Here is a 12,935-nt window from a genome sequence, read left to right as displayed (position 1 = left end):
ACCGTAGGGATTGGTCTTTTAAGCTTGATGATTCACTTTGGGCATATAGGACAGCATTTAAGACTCCCCTCGGCATGTCCCCCTATAGGCTAGTTTTTGGAAAAGCATGTCATTTGCCTCTTGAGCTAGAATATAAAGCATTTTGGGCTACTAAGAAATTAAATTTTGATTTGTTGGCTACAGGTGAAGCGAGGAAGTTACAATTGTTGGAATTAGAAGAACACAGGCACTTTTCTTATGAGAATGCTAAGTTGTTTAAGGAAAAAACTAAACAGTGGCATGATAGGCGTCTTCGGCCGAACAATCTTCAAGAAGGTGATCTGGTTCTGTTATTCAACTCTAGGTTGAAACTTTTCCCTGGAAAACTTAAGTCTAGATGGTCTGGTCCCTTTCAAATTTTTAAAGTCTACCCATATGGGGCAGTGGATCTAGTTGACTCTAAAGGAAATGTTTTTAAAGTAAATGGGCAGAGACTTAAGCCGTATTTTGGAGAACCAGTGGATAGAGGAAAAACCTCTATTCAACTTTCAGGTCAATAAATTTTTGCGAAAAATGTTTTTTCCTTCTTATCCGTTTTTGAAAGAACAAAAGTAAAGGAAGGAAGTCTTTGTATCTTGTATTTTCTTTTTGTTTAATTATAAAGTTTTTCTTATTAAGAGAATGTTTGTGAAAACATTGAAAAAAAAGAAAAAAAGAAAACGTTGAAAAAAAAAAAAGAATTATGCAGGCGCCTGGCGCCTGCCCTGTTTTTCCAGCATTTCGAAAACTCTCAGGTTCGAGAAGTCGTGCAACATATCTACAACTTAAGGGCTTCATTGGATTTTGCGGTTTTACCTTCATGGCCTCCAGCGCTAGCTGCTATCCTTGGTCATCCATCTCCCAGCACTGACACTGATCCTAGTCCACAACCTCCGACTTCATGAAGGGGAGGTTCCTTCTTTGCTATTTTTTGTGTTTTCTTCTTTTGGTTAATGACGTAGTTGCATATTCTAGCATTACTACGCATGTTTTTTTTGTATTGATTATGTTTCGAGCTCAGTTGAAGCATGAATAAATTAGTATCGTTTATCTTCTGATCACTTAAAGTATGCCTTCACTTAACCTTAGTTTAGCTTTTCACATGCCTATTTTGAAGCATCTGTGCTGTGCATGTGATTTCATGTCGATGATGATTATAAGAGATTGTTGAGTTTTCTGTTCTATGCCTGACTAAGCTTTGAGCTATTTCCTTTGTTTATGTGATAAACTCATTTTCTTTTATGTCTTTTTGATCTTTACAGACTTTAAGCTTTTTCTTTGCCCCTATATAGGAAGTCCTTGTCCTTTTTACTGTTAAGCCTTTTTCATCTGATGCAAAAGTCTTTTCCCAGTGAGGACACTGTCTCTCTTAAGTTTGGGGGGGACAGTCGTTGTGTCAGTCGTTGTTTCAGAAAGATAAGGTGTTATTTATATTTAAAAAATCATGCTATTTTCTTTTGAAAAAGAGTCAGTTGGAAAGAAAGAAAATGTTGAAAAAGCACTTAGCTAAAAAAAATAAAAACGAAAGAAAGAAAGAAAAAAGTTGCAAAAGAGTAAAAAGAGTCTTGTTGAGAGAAAATAAGAGTGGGGAAAAGACTTGTGTTAGAAAGAAAAGAGTGGTAAAAACATTGAGAGTTAAAGAAAATGTATTTATGATTCCCGAGTCCTACTGTAGACACCCATTTAGTTTTAGGTTGGGTGTTGACTTTGAAAATAGCAGTAAAGATGGTGATAAGTGACTTCGTGTTTCTCATTGTCGTCGTTTTATGACCTAGCTGTTAGTTCAAAGTCTTTCTACGAGTAGCTGTGGTTGAAACCGATGTTAGTGTGTGGAAACCTCAGGGGCTAGTAGCCGGTCTTTCAGATGTAAAAGTCTTAGTATAAGGAGGGAGTGTGCAGATTCTTTAGGGGTATTTGAAAACGTTTTCTGTTTTTGAAAGAGAAAAAAGATTTTGAAAGAAAAAGTTTTTATCATTTCAAACTTGGTTTATAGTGACTAAGTTTACAAAGGCAATAGAATGGTAGGCTTTGACATCTTTTCCTTGAGACAATTTATGATTGAACATCTCGGTTGCTTTTGCTTTTCCTTGTCCATGTGTTAGAAAGCTGATTAAAGTTGTTAAGTTTTGCTTGAGGACAAGCAAAAAGTTAAGTTTGGGGGTGTGATTACGCTTGTTTACATGCGTAAAAAGAAGGTTTTAGATGCTGTTTTTACAATGTTTCAGCTTTGTTTCGGATTTTTCTCGATCGTTTGAGTTCCAATTCATGCAAAATTCATATATTATGGTTTGTGGTTGGCTTATATTGTATTTATGACATTTTAGGACCATTTGGGAGTGCAAATTAATCAAAAGAAGCAAAAAGACGGAAAAACCATCATGGGAGGCGCCAGGCGCCTGGGAAGCCTGCAGAAAAACTGTTTTTCTTCCAACTTTGCCCTTAATGAAACGCGTCTTCCAATGCGTTTTGGTGGTTCCAACCGATGCATACGTGTAGAAGAAGTGTTCCACTATCAGTTTGAGCACGATTTGATCAGTCAAAAGAGTTGGAAATGGGTGATTCACCATCGTTTTAGGACCTACCTAACCAATTCTGCACAGCTATAAATTCCAGCAACTTCTCCACCAAATTCATCAAGCCTTGCTTCCTTCTCTTGATCATTTTTAGTGTTTCTTTGTTGCTTTCTAAGTACTTTTGAGTTGCTTTCATTAGTTGCTTTTGGTTTTTAAATCCCGAGTACTTTACATTCTTTTATTGAGCTTTGTTTTGTTTCCATTTGTACTTAGTTATCTTCTACTTATTCAAATATATAAAAATCTAGCACTTTGCTTATTCTCTCTTTGCCTTTACTTTATTTTTAGTTAAGAGAGTTGTGTTTTTGGAGGAAAGGGCACGTGACACTCCCCCTTGCTTGAAAGAGAAGGGCGAAGCTCTCAATCCCGATAAAAACTCTCCGTTAGTTAACTTTTGTTTTTCACACATGCATTCCACATTCAACCATTTTACTTGCTGTATTTTCTTCAATATGTCTTTCTAAATTCCCGTCTCTAGCCTGGTTATGGATAGTTAGCCTTTTATGTCTAAAAAGGGTTGCTAAGACGTAGTGTTTTTTGCTTTCCATTCATTGCTCAACATGTTTTCCCGAAAAGTTAGGATTTAGAGAAGGCCACTGTAAGTCTTAACAAGTCAATACTGAAAAGGTTGCTTATTTGCATTGTTGAGTGGTTAAACCGAGGAGAGGAGCGCCTTAGACATAAGGGTTCCGCTTAAGTAGCCTAGACATAGGACCTTAACCCGAGGTTGCGACTATTTCCATCCTAAAACTAAGATATCTCTCATAATAGACATATTAGGGAATGTCTTAGGACTTTGAACTTGCTTAGACATAAGTCAAGTGAGAAGCGTAGTCGTTGGTTTCTAAAGTAAAATGCATATTGTCCTTAGCATGTCCTTGATTCTTTGATGGCTAACTTGAAGTAATTCGGGCTAGGTTTTATCATTCTAAGTCCAAATCCCAAATCCAAACCATTATTTGTGACCACTTCCCATTTTACAAGAATCACTCATTCCAACATTCACTATTCTTTAAAACTTTAGAGTTTGGAAATTGTTTAGAAGTCCTTGAGGATCGATACTTGGATACTCCGTCCATTTTATATTACTCTGACAGGTGTGCGCTTGCATCTATATAATTGTTACCACGCTTAGCGCGTGCGTTCAGCATAAACACCCAGTCAGTAAATACCTAAATGGATATGTAATGAGCTATCTGTATGTATTGTTGTAGCATTCTTGTTTACTTTAATATAGGTTATATGTTGGATTGAAAGCCATTAAGAATTGTTATTTTGTAGTTATATATATGAAAAATGGAAAAGTCGTTACTTCATAGTGTTTTTAACTCTAAGGGTGTTAGGTAAATATCATTTAGAACACTATTCAGTTTTTTTTTTTAACAACTATTTTGTAACTTCAGCTACTCCAAAATTAAAGCTCATCTTCGTGAACCTTGTATGAAAAGCAAAGTATCAAAGAAGGTTTAAATTTTCCTTTAGTCCCTTGCCCACAGGGCAGACTTCAAAAGAGACACCCCAATGGGGCTCTCTCTCCCTCGAGTTGCTGTCTTTTTTCTCATGATGGAGAAACTCAAAATCATCTTTTCCTCAACCATCCCTTTATGGCCAGAGGGTGGCTCTTCTTTATGATTGAAATTTTTGGTATATCTCTTTCCTTCTCAAAGACTAAAAGTATTGAATATTAGTCTGCTGATGCTTGAAAGACAAAGGTAAAATTTTAGCTTTGCTGTAAGAGGTTTTCTACAACTTGTCTCGTTAGAGAGAAACCAAAAGATTTATTTATTTATTTTTTGTGATGGAAAGTCTTCGATAAATATTTTTTTGTAATGATGTACAGTTTGCCTCTTGTTGGAGTATTCTTACCCAAAACTCTTCTTTCATGACCGTAGTGTATTTTTAATTAATGAAGGGTTTCTTCTAATAACGTTTTTTAGTGGGATTTCCTCTATCGAGCCCTAGGTTTTTGCCTTTTTTGTTTGTTGGTTATCATATTATCTCTGATTTTTTAAAAAACTATTTTGTAATTTTACGGGAGAAGCTATTTATGTATATGTTTGTCATTATCTTTTTCAGGGTGCGAACTTTTCTTTATTGAAGATTTGTTATATCGAGGTTTGAAACATCAGCAAGCTCAAAAGATTTCGTTTCTTCCTTGCTACATCACAAGGCTGAAGTTTTAAGCTCAAACGACAGTTGCACAAAGGCTGAAGCACTTTGTTATGGCAGACTCTTGGTAACTGAAGTTAATATTTTATAATTGCCTCCAATCCTGCAGGCTGTTAAGGTATCTACAACAGGTTTTTGTTTATTCTTTGGTGTGGTAATCTTTTTACATGGGGCTGAAACAAAGAATGGATTATTAGCAGATCAAACATCCGTTGAGTTGATCTGGTTGCATTCTCTACTTACTGAATTGATGGGACTTTTCATTCTCTACTTACTAAATTATTAGCAGATCAAACATCTTTTGAGGAAGGGGATGAAGCGATTAACTAGGGGGATTTTTGGGAAGATGGCATATGGTTCAAAGTAGCGAAGATGAGTGACAATTTTATCCCTAGAGGATGCTTCTTGAATTGTGAGGAGTTGGAGTATCCAATCCATTTCTTCCTAGTGAGTTACTTCAGCGCTGATAGACGAAAAGAGGTAGGGATACAACAAAGTAGTCTTTTAGGGCTCGTACCATGAGGTGCGAAGACGTTGTGGCCGTCTGTACGCTTGTCGTTTCCATTGCTGGTTTAGGTACCCTAGTTTAGACCTGCTTGAATTCTGATGGGTCAACCTGATCTTTGAAGCTTGTCACCTGCTTTGGGTAACAAATTCGTCAATTGCGAGCCCATCAGAGGACAACTCTTTCTTTTCATCTCCTATGTTGAGAAATCCATGCTATTGCAATATTGATGTTATGTTTAGAGAGGAGGAGGGTGGCGAGGAAAGGAATTAGTAAGAATATGAGAAGATGGCGGAGGAGGAAGGGCCGAAGAGAGAGGAGGAAGATCCAAAGAGCAAGGCTGCGAAGCTCACGCCCCTGTTTCCTAGTACGATCGAAGACTCATGCGCTCCATGGTGCATCGTCCCAAGTAAGTAGGCTTAGGTATGTTCTTCTTCTTTGGTTTCTTGTCCTTCAAGACTGAGGCTAATGGAGGGGTAGTTGGGGGACTTTCTTCGTCTGATTTAGTCACTTTCAGTGTCGTGGGAAGTTGTCCCTAAGTTGTCCTTACGTGTCTACTGCCTCTGGTTGGGGGATTAGAACTCCTTGCTATTTCTTCTTAAATATTCAGTAGCTTTTCTAGGAGTTCGGTGCTGTGTTTCTTTAGCTGAAGCTCAGGTTAATTGTTCGGGGGAGGCTCTGTCTGTTCTGGTGCCATTGGCTCTTGGTGCTAGTTGTTTGAGGGAGAGCCATAATTGTTTAGTTAGTAGTATTTTTAAACCTCAAGGGAAGGGTTGTAATTCAGCAGATCCAAGTTTTTTGGATCAAATTCTTAAAGAATGATTTGGTTGATGTTCCCTTCTTTGTAGTATTAGCCTTATTGTCCCTATAGGGGATACTATAGTCCTATCCCTAGCTGCCCCCTTAAAAGGAGGGAAGTCTAATGCAGAAATTTTCATTGATTAGTGAAAAGGAATAGAAAATGTTCAAAGATACAAACTCCCAAGGGAGTGAAAGAGAGATACAAGACAAAAATAAAAGATAAGGCAAGAAAATTAAGGGGAGTTATAAATGTCTCCTAGTTCGTACAAATCAAACAAGGAGTATAATTAGAGAATAAATCTGAGAGGGAACACCAATGAGATGTTTTGAACTTTAAATTGAAGCAATCCAAAGGGGACTTGCTTTTGTCTTAAAAAATCATTTGATTCCTTTTGAATCATAATTATGAAAGAATAGCTTTGATGCCATTGACCCATTAATAGCTAAACTAACTTTAGGGCTTAGCCGCTGCCCGCAGAGAAGCTGAAGGACATTTCTTGGAACATTAGCGTCAAAAAGCCCAAGAAATGGAAAAATAGAGCTATATGACTTGTTCCAATTGATCTTCAAGCTAGATAACCACTCAAATGTCATGATAGACTCGAATAAATTTCTTAACATAGAGTCATCATCTTTACAAAATAACAGCGTATCGTTAGTGAATTGAAGGTTTGAAATATGGACTGGATTAACTCCCACCTTAAAGCCTTCTAAGAAACCATGAGTGAGATTTCTCCAAAAGGCTGTTGAAAACGTCACTCACTATAATTAAAAGAAAAGGTGATAAGGAATCTCCTTGCCTTAGCCCTCTTGAAGCTGTAATTATTCCTTTGGGCCTTTCCATTAACGAAAGTGGAGTATTTGGTGCCTCTTACATAAATGCTATCCATTTGATCCACCTTCTTTTGGAACCTTTCTGAATTAACACCTCTCGAAGAAAATTCCTTTATCGAAGGCTTTTTTGATATCTAACTTGAGGAGCCAACATTTCTTGTTACGATCCTTATAGTTTTCTATTGCTTCATTTGCAATCAAAATTGGGTCCAGGATTTGCCTACCTTCAACGAAAGCACTTTGAGTCTCAAAAATAGTGGAGGGTAAAACCTTTTTGAGACCGTCCGCAAGGACTTTTGCCAAGACCTTGTATATAGAATGGTGAGACTTATGGGCAAGTCCTTGACTTTTGCAACTATCTCTTTCTTAGGAATGAGGCAAATGAAGTTTTCTTGGAGACAAGAATTGATGTGGCCATTTTTGAAAAGCTCTTCAAACAATTTCAAAAAGTCCCATTTCAGGTGTTGCCAAAATTTCAGGAGGAATTCAGAGGTGAACCGATTAGGGCTCGGTGCTTTGTTCTTTCCCAAGAAATTTCAAAGGTTTCTAAATTTTTGCTTCCTCAAATTTTCTTTCTAGCCACAAGTTGTATCGACTTGAAATAGGGCGCCAATCAATCCCTATTCGAGAAAACTTCTAGCCTAAATCCGATTGACCTAAGCCTCAATTTTATTTATCAAACAAGTCAAGGGAGATTAGAGAGCTCCCTTCCTCTCCTAAGTTTTCAACGGAGAATACAAAATCACAATGAAGCCAAAATATGCCTCACACTAGCCACCCCCAAGACATATATCTCTATGGCCCACACATAGCTAACAAATATTCCCTAAGGGCCCACCTACTAGTGCAAAATGCTCCCTCTCAAAGAGACTCCTTCTTCCTCACATGCTTGCATTGATATACTTTAGTAATCTGGGGCCTATCACTACCAGCCCCCTAATGAGCCACCTTGTCCTCAAGGTGGAAATAAGGAAATTGTAAATCAATTTGGGAAGCCCGTTCCATCCTCGGTAGAGGCATGCTCCCAATGGATCAGCACTTCCATCTCGTCAGGCTCAAGTGGGCACCGTCGCAAACCAAGTAATTTAATCGGTTGTAACTGAAGCTGTAGATCCAGAGTCATGGCCTTAGGGATCAGAAAATGGGCAAGTTATGACCAACCACCTTGCGCAATAATGACACATGGAATACATGGTGTATTCCGGAGTTCTCGGGTAAGGCCGAACGATAGGCGACCTTTCCAACTTTGGCCAACACTTGGAATGGGCCAATGAAGCGGGGCACCAATTTAGGATGAGTCTGGAAAAATAAGGACAACTGCCTATAAGGTCGTAACTTCACATAAACCTAGTCATCAACCTCAAAGGAGATATCACTTTGGTTTGCATTCGCGGCCTCGATCATTTTCTGTTGTGCTCGATGCAAATAATCCTTCAAAATCTCCAACATAACATCCTGATTACGGAGGTGGCGATCAACCTTGCTTACTGCCGACGAGTCAATGGTGTACCTCAAAAGCGGTGGTGGGGCACGTCCACAATTGCAGATGTGGTAGGAGAAGGAGACTTGGTGGAGGTGTCGATAGAAGCTTTGTGAAAGGGCATAAATCGTTAAATGGGTCGGGTCATAGGTCGGGTCACGAAAAAGAGAAGATAGAAAGAGCCCTAATTACGTGGATGGTAAAATTTGAGAGGATTCTAGAAGAAAGTTGGATCAATAGTTTGAAAATGATGGAGTATTTAATTCCAGCACTTCCTTTTCGTTTTAAAAAAACCTAGATTTACAAAAGAATTTAAATACGAAGTTTAAACATTTTTTATGAATAAAAATCAAGATTTTAAAAGTAAAAGATGATGAAAATAGAGGGGTTAAAAGTGTAAAGACTAAAAGCAAAATTATAAAAATTTAGAGACTGATGTAAAAAAATATTTAAAAGTTTGAAGACCAAAATTATATTTAATCGAGTTACTGATGGTCCTATTACCTGCTAAATCCTAATAGCACACTAGATTGTACTGATGGATAACTTGCAAGGTGGATTAGTATAAGAAGGTTTGGTGGTCGAACTGATCTTAGTCTGGATTAGGAGTTCAGACATGTTGGAGGTACTGCCGTTGAAAATATGTGCAGCCGGAAAAAAGATGCTGGTGGAGAATAAGGGGTTGAGGTACCCTTATAGATTTGAACTCTATAGATGTCCTGTCCTGTCAAAACACTTACCATCACGATTAAAGCAATTAAGACAACACAAATAATTCAACATTTTGCGTATTAGAATTCACTTTCAAAGTTGTCCTAGTAGGATGATAGGTTTGCAATTATAATAGGTCAGGGATATTGTTAGGGTATTAAGGGTATATTGGTAATTGGGTTTGGGAGCTTTAGTTATAAATAGAGGAAGAGGAAAATGGTGAAGGTATCAAATTAGTGAGTATGATTTTGACTTGAGTGATATCTCGAGAGGGGAGGGTCCAAGTGCCTCGAATTACTTGGTAGTTATTGTAGTTCGTTTATCTTTTATCTTTCAATATATTTCGGGTTCTATCAATGGTATCAGAGCAGTTCTTTCTGGCCATGGGGGTTGATGATGCTTTACTTGAAGAGTTGTGACCCAATTTTTAGGCACATTGACAAAAGATTAGAATCCATGATGAATATAATGGACAAGGGGTCCAAAGCCATACATGAAGCGTTTGAATCGCCGTTGAAAAACAGAGAGGAGGATGCTCGAGTGGGAACAAAAGTACTACAACGAGAGAGTATCAAGAAATCGAAGGCACGAAGATGTATGTATCACCATAACCGTCGCATGTCGACCAAAAGCAAAAAGAAAATAGAGTCTATCAAGGGAAAGCAGAAAAGCACCATCCCAGAACAAAGGCACGGGTTGAGGAAGAAACAATTCATGGAGAAGCAACCGAAGGCGAACAAAAAGAGTGAAGAAGAAATCAAAAGTTGGGGCAGTCACGGGAAAACACTATTGAAGAAGGTACGGTTGCGATTGAAGGGAGATGTAATTCGCTGGAATTCAAAGGCCTTACAAGAGCGGACATAAAAGTGGGAGGTGAAAACTCGAAGAAGGCAAAGGAGGAAACAAAGAAGCTGGAGGAGCTGTAGTTTTAGTGGGTGCCTTATTCGTTGGAAGACAGACAATCATAAAGACTATAGAAGAAAAGCGAGACAAATGACTGACGAATGTCCCTACCGACGACAAACGCAGATGTGGTCGGAGAAGGAGACTTGGTGGAGGTGTCGATGGAAGCTTCGTGAGGGGGCGAAAATCGTTCAAGTGATCGGGTCATGGGTCGGATTGCAAAAGATAGAAGGCAAAAGGAATCCTAATACCCACGTGAATGTTACTGAAGAAGATTCTGGAAAAAGAGCAAGTGGACTGAGATTGAGTGGGCTGAAATTTAATTGTGTTACAACCCATTCTCTTGCTGGAGCATACTTTGAAATTATGGGATTGGGTGGGTTTTGGGCCGGGCTATCTTCTAGGCCTAACCCGAAGATGACCGAGTGGGCATCTTCTTACCCACGGGCAGAACGTAGCCCTAGCCACCGCTGCCCTCAACCTCTCTTTCTTCGGCTGTGCACGTCACCGCTAGCCCTCATTTGTCGCACACCGATACAATTGTGTGGCTGTCGTTCGACCACCATTCGCCATCGGTTGCTCCGATGGACATCCACACCACCTACACTACCTCGATCTGCCGTTGCCAACAGCAAACCCCACCCACCGCTCACGTCTTTACCGTCATCAATCACACACCATCTGCCACCGACCTCCCACGGATGTTCCACCATAGCAGTCGATCCGACTGGGGTTTCTCTTCTTGTTGTTGAAGGCTAGGTTTTAATTTCTTTTGGTTATGTCTTGAATAAAAGAAGAAAAAACAATTAGTTTAACCACACCTTGAGGACAATGTGTGTTTTGAGGGCGGGGTAATGATAAGTTTGCTATTACGATAGGTTAGGGATATTGTTAGGGTATTAAGGGTATATTGGTAATTGAGTTTGGAAGCTTTAGTTATAAATAGAGGGAGAGGGAAATGGTGAAGGTATCCAATTATTGAGTATGGTTTTGGCTTGAGTGATATCTCAAGAGGGGAGAATCCAAGTACCTCGAATTCATTGGTAGTTATTGTAGTTCATTTATCTTTTATCTTTCAATATACTTCGGGTTCTATCATAGGATAATTGAAATGAGATGTTGAGATGCAAATGAAAATGTCAAACTTTTGCTCATTATACTAAGGCACCTGATATTGGGAAAGAGAATCTTCTGAACTAAAATTATTTTCTATTGTTTATTCTCTACATTTCTGTTTATAGTAAAATAATTGGTTAAACGTCCTAGATTGAGTTCAGTTAAAGGTTACTTATGTGCACTTAATTTTCATGCTTCCATTTTGCAGGGTTATCTTGATCCAGAGTACTTCTTGACTCATAAATTGACAGATAAGAGTGATGTTTATAGTTTTGGTGTTGTGTTAATGGAGCTTTTGACTGGGAGGCACCTAATCTTACATGGCAAGAACATCGTCAGAGAGGTATCAGAATGGCATTCGTTATGGACTGGAAACCTAAACCTTTGAGACAAATTTATCTCCAAGTGCATAATCATGAATGCAATATCGTAGTTGTTCGGGGATAAAATATCTAATGGCCACGTGGAGGACAGAGATTGGCAGTTAGAGGAGATTGTTCTCAAGAGTCGTTTTGTAAAGCTCCTCCTCGGGAACTTCTGAGGAGGGAAGCTCATTACTCTTAATCGTATTACCTCTAAAATATCTGAGCTCGACCCACTAGAACCTGACATATCCAACCTCAAAATCGACCAAGGTAACTGCTTGTCGTGACCCCTGTCGGGACCTAAACCTATAAATAGAGAACCTCATTTCACCATCAGGTATCAATTTTGTCCTTGAACTTAATAGTGAGTCCAAGCTACTTACTGACTTGAGCGTCAGAGATTTTGCCCTATTGTGCAGGTCTCCCCAGTCTTGAGCTAGGACCGGGTTCGAGGCAAAGAACCATTGTGCAAATACTTGCACAAACATTTGGCGCCGTCTGTGGGAAAGACATTTAAAGCCATCCCAATAACAAAAAAAAAGTGGTCCAAGAATGGTGCAGCCAGCGAACTCTGCTAATACGACAGAACGGAGAGAGGTGAACGCTGACAGTGGCACTCAGCGTGACCTCGACGCCAGAATAGTCGAGGATCAAGTCTGAGCAGGACAAGAGGAAGATCTGCCGCGGAGATCTGCTCGCCATGCGAATCAGGAACGACCTCCCGTTCACCCTAAACCTTCAAAGGCCAACCGAGGTCGAGGTGGGACCTCAAAAAAGACCTCCCGAAAGGCTACCCCAACCACAGACCCTGAAGTCCTGGCTACCCTCCAACGGGAGTTAGATGACATGCGTAATCGAGTGCGCACTATGGAGGAGATGTATACCGAGATGACACGGGCTAAACATTTACGACATGCATGAGGATGGGGAGGATCAAGATCCACTCCTCCACCCTGACGATCGTGAGCCCATCCCCATTATGAGGGGATCGACTACAGCTTGAGAGAGCATGATCTCAGGAAACATCTCGTTGACAAAAAGAGGAAGGCCTCACGAGGTCTAGGGGTCTCTCCGTCCTGCTCTCGGAAGTACTCCAACTCCGACTCAAGGCTCAATCGAAGTACAAGCCTTTAACATCGGAGGCCGTGATTACCACGGAAGAGTTAGACCTGATGAAGCACAAGTTCGACGAACAGGTCGAAGCACTTAAGGCTAAGTGCGAAAGAAAGGAAAACTCGTTCGATGATGGCGAGATAGGCGAATCGCCATTCACTTCGGACGTCTTGGAGGTCCCTATTCCTCCAAAATTTAAAACGCTCGCCATGAAGCCTTATGACGGGTCTAAAGACCCGAAGGACTATGTTGAGGTCTTCGAAGGCCTCATGGACTTCCAAGCAGCATCAGACGCCATTTAGTGTCGAGCTTTCCAGATTGCTCTTACAGGGAGCGTCCGACTTTGG

The 12,935-nt window shown here is 39.8% G+C and overlaps 1 pseudogene; it reads left to right on the top strand.

Annotated features, from left to right (window-relative positions):
• The window catches only part of LOC148212939 (pentatricopeptide repeat-containing protein At2g15820, chloroplastic-like), a 38,935-nt pseudogene extending 27,284 nt beyond the window's left edge, over nt 1–11,651 (top strand).
• The last annotated feature ends 1,284 nt before the right edge of the window (nt 11,652–12,935 follow it).

This window comes from Momordica charantia (assembly GCF_013281855.1).
Source record: "Momordica charantia cultivar OHB3-1 chromosome 2 unlocalized genomic scaffold, Mcharantia_2.0 BLBB01000002.1, whole genome shotgun sequence".
Lineage (NCBI taxonomy): Eukaryota > Viridiplantae > Streptophyta > Magnoliopsida > Cucurbitales > Cucurbitaceae > Momordica > Momordica charantia.
Note: the sequence above shows the minus strand (reverse complement) of the source record. Positions and strands in the feature narration are given on the sequence as shown.